Source organism: Haplochromis burtoni, unplaced genomic scaffold, assembly GCF_018398535.1.
Source record: "Haplochromis burtoni strain Fernald_Lab_line unplaced genomic scaffold, NCSU_Asbu1 Contig_238, whole genome shotgun sequence".
Taxonomy (NCBI): Eukaryota; Metazoa; Chordata; class Actinopteri; order Cichliformes; family Cichlidae; genus Haplochromis; species Haplochromis burtoni.
Genome location: NW_024582599.1, coordinates 630,944 through 641,689, shown reverse-complemented (window position 1 = coordinate 641,689; position 10,746 = coordinate 630,944). Strand labels below are relative to the sequence as shown.

The 10,746-nt window shown below is 41.1% G+C and overlaps 1 protein-coding gene across 5 annotated transcripts in view; it reads left to right on the top strand.

Moving 5' to 3' along the window:
• si:cabz01090165.1 (uncharacterized protein LOC100333421 homolog) overlaps positions 1 to 6,378 on the top strand; it is a 308,652-nt gene extending 302,274 nt beyond the window's left edge. For all 5 annotated transcript variants that reach the window (XM_042227017.1, XM_014338648.2, XM_005937960.2 and 2 more), the window contains 2 exons: positions 1,303 to 1,352; positions 5,045 to 6,378. The gene's annotated coding sequence lies outside the window, so the exon portion shown is untranslated. The remainder of the gene's footprint in view (positions 1 to 1,302; positions 1,353 to 5,044) is intronic.
• The last annotated feature ends 4,368 nt before the right edge of the window (positions 6,379 to 10,746 follow it).

Here is a 10,746-nt window from a genome sequence, read left to right as displayed (position 1 = left end):
GGGGCAAACTTGTGTGAGCAAGAATGACTTTATTGATTATTCGATCTGGGAAACTAGTATGATCACAGTCGTCATTTTTCTGTTGGTTGTGAGTTATGGATGCAGGGATTGATGAATTTGTGGAAGCGATGATGATGCTTTCAATTGAGAGTCGATCTACTTTCCACTGTCCCATGAATGTTTTGTTGGGATGTCAAAATGCAAGTAGGATGGATGGGTCATTTAATCACCAAATATTTTTGGTCAGTGAACACCTCATTTGAATGTTACAAATTCAAGAAGTTTAAGAAAACTTTTTGTCTTAAATTTAATTCATAATAATCAAAAAACAAGTAACCCTCATGTTAATTTCACAAGCAAGTCTCACAGTCTGTGGGTTTATGATGCAACCACACCTGCCTCCTCATCCACCCTGCTGGTGGTTATACTGAGGTAGGAATCATGCTGTACAATACAAACTGCCCCACTCATTGACCGATTGAAGGTGTTGCAGCTAATTAAGATTAGCTCCATCCTTCCAGCTTCTTCCACTTATCCGGGGCCGGGTCGCATTGGCAGCAGCCTAAGCAGAGAAGCCCAGACCTCCCTCTCCCCGGCCCCTCCCCCAAGGTGAGAGATATAATCTATCCAGTGTGTCCGGGGTCTGCCCGGGTGCCTCCTCCCGGTGGGACTTGCCCGAACCACCTCAGCTGGCTCCTTTCGATGTGGAGGAGCAGCGGTTATACTGTGAGCCCCTCCGGGATGGCCGAACTTCTCACCCTATCTCTAAGGGAGAGGCCAGCCACCCTTTGGATGAAGCTCATTTCCGCCACTTGTATCTGTGATCTCGTTCTTTCATTCACGACCCACGGGTCATGACCATAGGTGAGGGTAGGGATGTAGATCGACCGGTAAATTGAGAGCTTCACTTGTACACTCAGCTCTCTCTTCACCACGACGGACCGGTGAAGAGAGACAGATTGGTGCTGCAGCTGCAGCACCAATCTGTCTCTCTTCACCGCTCCCTTCTCCCATCACTTGCGAACAAGGAGCAGGCCATTCCCACTGCTTCGCACTCGGCTGCAAAACCCCAAAAAACATTAAAACCCCAATATCTCTTATTTGTTTTTTTCTGCTGATCAGCTAAACAGGCTTAAACTGGATAATATGGAAAATTGTGAGCTTCAGAGGTGCCTGTAGGTGGATTAGGTTTCTTTTAGACGTGACCTGACAGTTGCTTCCCCGTGTGTCTTTCTCGATGGGTTGATATCTGAACTCTGATCCCATCTTGTTGTTACTTTTTGTTGGTTGTGTGTTTTTCAGATTTACTTACATTCAGCTTCACAGCGATGGAGGGAGAAGAGGTGAGAGAGGTGAGACATCAAGCACACACACAAACACACTCGCGTATGCACACAGGTTGGAGGGTAACCACTCATCGTACCACCAGAGATGCTCTGTCAGAACATCTTGAGGGGAGAGAGGGCTGGAAACATGTTAAGCATGCTTTAATAGAGAGAGAGGGGGGAAATGGAGTGAATGAGGAAGAGATGAAGGGAGAGTGTAGCAGTCGGCAGCCATTAGCAGGCCTGGAGTCTGTCTGCCTCTAAGTGCTCTGTAAATATCGCCTTGCCTTAGTAAACAGCATTATTCTCCTTTATTGGGCCATTATGTAATGGCCTGATCCCCCACAGTATGCAGATTGGTGTCACTCCATTATGTAAGACTTCTATTTCATTATGTAAGCATTCTCCACCTCCCCTCCTCCTTGTCTTCTTCCTCTCTTTGCTTTCTGCTCATCCATCCCATTAACAGTTTCTGACAAGAGGCCACGTTTTTATAATTTATGTCATCACATATGACTTCATTCTCAATCAGTGTGCACTGATCTTCATATTCAGTGTTTCATAATTCTTTATATTCTTCATATTTTTCATATTGTCCCATTAACTGAGTGATGCCACCAAGATATTTAACCCCAATGTCTCTTCACAAAAGACTGCAGTGTGCTTCAAGGTTTATAATTTATCACTTACAACTATACAAAGATTTTTCACTTTTAATGTATCAATTTATGAATTTAAGCATTAAAGTTGCATTGTAGCGTGATGCTTTTTGGAGGCAGAATTTATCATATTTCTGAAACCATGCTGGAGTGCGACATTATCAGCCAAGACTGGCTAGATAAGCTAGTAAACTGTAAGTTATTGAAGAAAAAGAAAGTATAATTTTATTTTACAAACTTAAAGCAACAACAAGTTATTTTACCTGAAAATTTAAAAAGCAAAAAGATTACCCTATTAGACACTTCACTCTCAGACTGCTGGCTCACTGGTCATTCCTGAAGTATTCACGTACTCAAGTATGATTCGAGGCAGAGCCTTCAGCTGTCAGGCCCTAGTTTGGAGTCAGGAGGGAGACACTCTCTACAACCAGTAAGTTCAATTCAATTTTACAGTCACCTCAAGGCACTTTATATTGTAAGGTAGACACTACAGTAATACATACAGACAAAAACCCAACAATCATATGACCCCTTATGAGCAAGCACTTTGGTGACAGTGGGAAGGAAAAACTCCCTTTTAACAGGAAGAAACCTCCGGCAGGTTTCTTCCGGCACGCTCAGGGAGGGGCCATGACGGGTTGGGGAGAGAAAAAGAAAACAGGATAAAAGACATGCAAGTAATTAAGTAAGCAGATTGGTGCCCTGCTTCCTGTTAAAACAGAGTTTTTCTTCCCCACTGTCGCCAGACGTTTGCTCACAGGGAGTCATTTGATTGTTGCGGTTCTCTCTATTATTGTAGGGTCTTCTCTTACGATATAAAGCACATCAAGGTGACTGCTGTTGTGATTTGGTGCTATATAATAACACTGAATTGAATTGAATACAGTTGTTTTGAAGACTGAAACTAGCGTTAAACACAACCACTTTTTTGCAGTCTGGTAGCCAGCCTCAAGTGGCCAGCAGAGGAACTGCAGTTCCTGACACAGAGCAGAACAACTTAATTTCCCTTGATTGGAAGTATTTCTCAGTGTAGCAAAATAAAGCTTTGTTTATTTTACCAGACTAAAGAGGGGCTGGGATGCCCTGTATTTGCATTTCAAATATAAGCAGAAAAGAGTTTGTGGGTGAGAAGGGGATCGTTTCCAAAGCAAAGTATATGCAGGAAAGCTTTTCTAAAAACCTGAAATCTCAGAAGCTGGCCAAGCAGTCACTGAGTCATCAGTACTGAAAAACAAAAAAACCCCGCAGCACACACCGTGGGTTGTTTTTTGGTGTTTTTGTACAAGGTAGGAGAGGATATGTGCATGTTTTTTCTTTTCCCCATAAGTTGGGAAGCCTCAAGTGTGTTGGATCAATAACAAAGAACAAGCATATATTCAAGAAAGCTGCAGTCTATAAATAAAATAAAGACTTCCACTCCAAGAGGCCAGCTCGTGAAAATCAAGTTCACTTAAACCACAGAAAGACAAACAAGAAGCAAAACACAGAGTGAAATTCAGTTAAGTGTTCATAAGAAGACGTAAATACAGAAATATAATACTGTGCAATTGTTAGTACAGTGTTTAATTATTCAGTCTGTTTCTACATTTTGCTGAGCTCTATGTTTGTAAGAGAGTAAATCGCATGTATACACACAACGTGCTGTCATCCATGGGTTTCAATAGCACTCTTCTGTCAGATGCTGCTGTCTCTTAAAGGTACGCATGAGGTTTTCTTCTCGCATCTGTGAGCTGACATGTTGGCAGCAGCAATATTAGGAATGCATAGTGGTGAAGTTTGTCATATAGGAGGCTTTGGTTTGTGTCCTGTTCAGGAGCTTTGTGTTGTGTGCCTTCTTTTCACTCATTGGTTTGAAAACTACCAACAACAACCTCACAGTTTGCATTAAAATCACAGTGACCCTGCAGATAAGAGATGAGTCTTTTTTATTTAAAAACGACACAAGCGATCTTTTACAGGTGTCCATAAGTAACTGCTTAGTGAAGATAGTTGTGTTTCTAAACCCGACACGTATAGAGACCTTGTGCCGTAAATCTGGGAGATTCTTGAGATTAAAGACTCTGATGAGGGACCTGGTCAAGACAGCCAGCCAAGAGTGGTTACACAGACTATTAACACACAGACACACATAAAAAGTATATAGATGTACAGATGTACTATTGATGTATTATTTAAAACAATAAATATTAAATGTAACAACATTTAAGTGGGAGAATGAGTCACTGACTCGGGGTAAAAACAAAGGCAGTAATATGTCTGTGAAGGTTCTCAGTCATCCAGGTCATCGTAGTCTAAGGAGCTTGGAAAGAAAAGCGTCTGGACTTCTTTAAGTTGCTTGAAGACGTTTCACCTCTCATCTGAGAAGCTTCTTCAGTTCTAGGGTCAAATGGTGGAGATTCCCGGATTTAAGCCCTGTGGGAGCCATTTATGTCCACTATGACTGACCATCTTTGAACAGAGGCGGTGGTTTTGAGATCCTTCCCAGACGCCTTAATGCCCACTCACATCCTGGGCCATCTGACCTCAGGAAATCATATGATAGGGTGGGGCCAGGTTTCACAATGAGCTCACCCGTAGGTAGAGGATCATTAAGGGGTCCTTTGTCCCTCTTGGGGGGGGGACATTCCCACAGGGCTTAAATCTGGGACTCTCCACCATTTGACCTTAGAACTGAAGAAGCTTCTCGGATGAGAGGTGAAACATCTTCGAGCAACTTAAAGAAGTCCAGACGCTTTTCTTTCCAAGCTCCTTAGACAGGCAGTAACAAATTAAGCAGAAAACTTGTGACAGATTAGTTAAAACACCTTTTAGTTTGGTGATTTAAATGAAAATATAACTTAGTGAGTAATAAGATAAATAATCACCTGTTGCAGCTGTCTTACTTTGAGATAATTCCCTTTATTCACTTATCAGAGATGATAATGTGGATTTATCACTTTTTTTTTTAAATTTACTCAGAAAGTTTCAGTCAAAAAACTGAAATCAAACCTAAAGCTTCTTTATGTAGATCAAAAATCACTCACTGACTGTGAACCACTCTCCATCTCTTATCTGTTTCAGGTGCCTCGTGGGTTGTATGTTAACATCCTTCTTGTGAGCCCTGACGGTTTGATACACACTATCCTCTGATACCACATTATACCAGACCCACACAGGATGTGACCTTTGGAGCCAGAGAATTCAAAGCCCACCTGCTGATATGCAAAAGACCCCACGCCGCTGGGAGAGACATATTGGATGCAGGTCTGGAACTGGTTCTCGAAACTTTGGATCAGAGGAACGAGATAAAACCCTCACAGAAGCTCTTTTTCTTCTTTCGAGGATGTAAACAATCATCTGATGGGTGTTTGTGTGATCGCTTCGTTTCTGAGAATGTGCAGAACAGATGTATGTGGACAACATTTCCCCTGGATGTTATTGTGGTCAGTGGTTGGTGGCACCGCTCTTCTCTTTCCCCAGCATATAGTCATATGCCAAAGGATTACAACAGTATTATGACAGCACTATTACAACACTGGGCGGACACCCAGACTTCCGGAAACACACCTCTTAGAAACTCCGTGTTGGGCCTTGGATTGAAAATATGAGCACATTGTCAGCGTCTTGTCTCAAAGCATCTATGATAATAACAAACAGTCAAGAAACTAAACCGTGAACTCTTCTGGCACTTTACTCATATGTTTTCATCTCATCCCTCTGCCCTGCCTTCTCTTGCTCTATTTCTCTTAATCACTATGTCTCTCCCCTTTTCTCTCTGATGAACAGCTGACTTGTATATCCTCCAGTATTACCAATCTAACTCTTCTGGCTGTGGATGACTTAGAAAATGTTGACATAATCGGTATGTTTACGTCCATTGTGGATCGATTCTCTCTGTGTTGGAATATTACAAAAAAAATTAAAATCGGTGTCCCGAGGACGGAGCCTTTAGGAGCACCAGCGGGAAGTGATTCAGCGTCTGCGGCAGCACGCGTGCGTCTCTACACGTGACGGTGAAAGCGGCGAAAACGCTCTAACGCTGGAGAGCAGCTGTGTGTGAACACATCGCTGGTGAACTTGACCGAAACTGTTCCTACCACTAAACGCTGGCACTCGGGATGGTTAAATATACCAAGTGGTTTTAAAAAATGGCCGGCAGAACTCACGCCGTCCCTTCCTGTCCCCCCCTCCCCTCCTCCCTCCCCCTCGATGCCCCTCTTTGCCGTTGACAGTGTCTGTGTTTGTATGCGACATACACCTTACAGTCTTCGATGGTTTGATACCCATGATTTACTTTGAATATAACGAAACTAATGACCACAATAAGGAGAAAAAAAACACAACAACATGCGATTTTATGCTTTCATAGATACAATTATGTGGATTTATAATGAAATAAAAGGTATTTTTCTTGGAAAAAAAGGAATTTGTTGTTATTCAAATTTCAAAAGAAGACTTCTCTCTAGACAGAAGCACTCTGTTTATGTTTGTTATTGAGAGGGTTGAGAGGGATTTCTTCCTGCTTTTCTATAAGCAATAATATCGCACATCCGTGCAGAAGAAACAAAGTCATTTTCAATATTAAGAAAGATCAATTGTGTTGTGTTCCTTTAATCACAGCTCTACAGCTCCAAACACTAAGTCTGTGTTATCAATGATAATGTTTTTTCTCTGTTTGTGTACTTTAGCTTCAGAGGTGCAATATAACAACCTGAATTGAACATTTAATGTAAGAATAGGTTATTGTGTTGGGCCAAAACAGAGACGTAATGATCAGGCAGAACACTTACAGACTGAAATAACTGCTGCTTGGTTAGTTAGAACAACCTTAAATACATTTAGTGGAACGGCTGCTTAAGATTCTGGTGATTTTGCAGCTCGTTCCAAGTGAAGGCAGGTGCAAATTTAAGCAGCACATTCTAAATTCATCGTGACCTCTGGAGACAGAAAGAAGGAACGAGTCTCCTGTTTCATTTTAACCCTGTGAAGTCAAAGTGATCACAGGTAGTAACCCAAACCCAACGCTAAAAATGTAAACCTGTTTTCATCTTTGTTAGGATGAGTATGCACCTTCTCAATCAAGATTCAACAGAACAAATTAATCTCTGAAGGTTTGATGTGAACCAGAGGTTTACAAGCCACAGTCACTGTGATAGAAACGATCTGGAGTCAAGAATGACGTCTGAATGCAAAGACATCGTCTCGTCACCTTTACGTGCAGAAACACTGAAAACACAATAATGATTGTCCGGAATCAACAATCTACTGCTGTGTACAAGATTTAACAGCACTACAAGAACAAAGCAACATGCTGGCCTTTATAAATATCCAAACATAAAGAAGACGTGTGCCCTTTGTCAGCAGTGCTTTGATGCATTTGCAGCTGTATTAGTTGCACAGGACAATGTTCCCATTTTAGAGAACGAGTCTGGAAGGGTGGCGGTGGTATTCACTTGCAGGTTTGTTGGCCAGGAAACTGTAAAGCTGCCACTATGAGACGTTTGTGTTTTGCTGTTTTTGCTTTTTTTTCTATTTTACTTTCACTCATTGGTTAAACACAGGGATTAAACTAGTTGTCTATGTTTAGGCGTCTAGAAATGACTTTGGTTTTTTAGGTTACAAATGATATCGTGACCATTCAGATAAATAATCCGGCATGTTGAAAAGTGATGAATGGCCACTAACCCACCCACCTCACTAACCTCCAAGAGCTCCTCTATAAATGACCCACACCAGCAGCTGTGATGAAAAAGCAGATTAAACGATTATATTTCACCCTAAATTCTCGCTTCGATTTTACAACCAGAGAAGTGTTAACGATGTCTGCCAGAGCTGCAGATCATCTTCATAACAAAACGTTTCCAAAACATAAGGCTGACAAGAATAAGAAAGGTTCTCTCCTACTGTCAGACAAGCAGTTTTGATGTTTCACAAAGAATTTTTCATATTTCGCTCGGTCCCTGCAGGGTAATAATAGACTTTTTGTTACCGGGAAACAATGTTAACTATCAATAAGGCTTTAAATAGTTTAGATGGCACTTATACCTGCCAGCAGTAAGGTTCTAGTGAAGTGCTGACTACACTTCCATCAGATCAACAGAGCAGACAGTCCAATGACAGCACGGCTTCTCGGTACACAACACATGCTATAAATGTCACTAAAAGTGAGAAAGACGGAGCCTGAAGCAGAGGGATTAGCTTAATGTCGTGACAGTAATTGGATGGATCGCTGAGACATTTGATGCTGACATTCATGTATCCCAGAGAATGATTTATAATAAGTGATTCTGTGACCTTTTATCTTGCAGGTTAACAGTTTGCTCTATATTTTGATTTATGACCAAATACCTTGAAAAGGAAGGACATGATCATCAGTTTAGTGCTAATTAGACAATTATAACACCAACAAATTAAACTAAGAGGCAAAGATTATGCAAATTGAATTAAAAGTAGCATTGTGCTGAATTATAACAAAACTCAAAATGCCCTGCAAGATTCAGAAACATATCAGATTTGATTTGGCCTAACTCCCTTTAAGGTTGTCTTTTCATGGACATCTGGACAGCTTTCAGCCCCGCTTCTGTTATTTGGAGAGCGCCATGAGTGCCCCGTCCTTCGCAGCACTTGTGTCGCCGTGATGATCTCCTTCACTTTCATTTTGAGGAAGACAAAAGTCAAAAGGAGTTTGATCTAAGGAGCCGTAAAGGGGAGAATTGTGTTGGCATGGGAAAAAAATGTGCCAGCACACATTGACATCCTGCATAGTTCCAGTCGTTTCGTAAAAATCTTTTTACCAAGAATTTTCCCTGAAATAGAAAAAACAAATAGATGAAAAAACTCAAACAACTGCTGGTCCCTCCCTGCCTGTAAAAGTCACAGTGAGGTGTCTGTGGGTGGCAAAGAGACGTTAACAGTGGACTCCACAGACGAGCACAGCAGCAACAGGGATCAGACACAAGCAGCTAATGTTGACAGAGCTTTCAGTGTATTTCAGTCATTGTGGCTGAAACATTGTTTGGATTGTTCATTCATTACAGTGTACAAAATGGCACTCTTGCCTTTGTAAATGTTTCTTTATTAAAGAAAACACATTTTAAGTGATTGTTTAAGTTAAAAACCAGATGCTTTGTGCTCTTCAAATCATTACCAGTGACTTCTGTCCAGAAGATTGACCCAGTGTGATGAGGAAGTTAGGGGTTTGAAACCGCAGAGCCCACAGTGTAAAAGATCTGTGTGAGGAAGAGAAGCACGTCCAGGGTCAAATTTAAAGGCAGCAGCCATGCTGGATGTCCAGAGGTGCACAGGAATATGCAACCCGATGTCACGGCAAAGTGTGAAATAGACATACATAATATATTTAAAGGCAGGGAAGGTATGAAGTACATTCTAGGCTCCTTTATCATCATAAACAATTAAGCTAGGTGGCTAATACGTAAAAATTGATAAAAATACTACAAAATGTGTAAAATAAATATCAAAAAGGGTCCAGTTCAGTGAATTAAATTAGTGGATGTGAAACCTTGCAGCCTGCAGACGCCTGCATAGATGTCTGTTAAAGCAGTCACGCCTTTAAGCCTTAAGTGCATCCAAATACAACGGATCTAACCATACATATGCAAACATATTTATTTCTGCTGTAAAGTTGGATGTTTTAACATGTGAGTCTATAATTACTGACTCACACTGGAAGCCAGCCTCAAGTGGACATTAGTGGGCCTGAAGAACTGCATTAGCTTCATGTTTCAGGCCCAGAGGTTACCATCTGTTTGGCCACATAGAGAAGTATCTCCAGGAATTTCTTTTAGCTCTACTGTTGTTTTTTTTTACCAGATGTACCCTTGTACTGATTTTACTGCCTTTCTGATAAACCTCCTGCGCACACTCCACCACAAAACAGCAAAGAACTGGGAAAAGGGCTCCTGTTTTCTAACCTTGCATCATAAAAAATGTAGAAGTCCGGTGTCTACAACATGTTTCTCTTCCCTGAAGTGGCAAAGAAACAACATTGTGGAATTAAAGAGAACTGGGATCATCGCTTCAGCTTAGGCCCTTTTTTGACAAGTGTTTCTCTGGAGGAGTAAGTCTGAAGAGTTTATTTTTCCAGCTGTTCCGGTCTTCATTGTCATGTCAACAACCAAGTGCACTTTTCTGCAAAGTTTTCCAACAGTAACTGAGCAGAGGCTGAAGGCAAAACAATAAATGTAGTGAATCTAGTTTCCACTTTTAACCAGTGTTCACAGCTCTGTGCTGCCATGGAAAACACAGCAATAAGAGGAACAAGTCAACACAAGCCCAATTTGTTGTTGAGGGTTAAGGGGGTGGACTTCAACACGAAAGACAGAAAGATAAATACTGAATAGTGAATACTTCAGTGAGCATGTAGGCTGTGCTGGAAAAACAAGAGTAATCTACGAAGGCTCTCGCTCCAGACTTCCAAAATCTGCTTCTAACGTCTACGACAGCTAAACAGGAGCCCAAGTCTCCATCAGATGGGCTTTAGGGGACCCTCACAATAACTGAGCACTTTTTCCACAATATTGGTTTTCCAAAACACAATATTAGATTTTCACACAAATAAACAACAAAATTCTGAAAATTCACATAAAATATTTTTATTTCAAACAAAAATCTCTAAAAAGAAAAATGTTACATGAACATCACCCTGGACCCCAAATTCAAACATTTCAATTCAATTCAATTCAATTTTATTTATATAGCGCCAAATCACAACATAAGTCACCTCAAGGCGCTTCATAGATACAGAGAAAAACCCAACAATCATA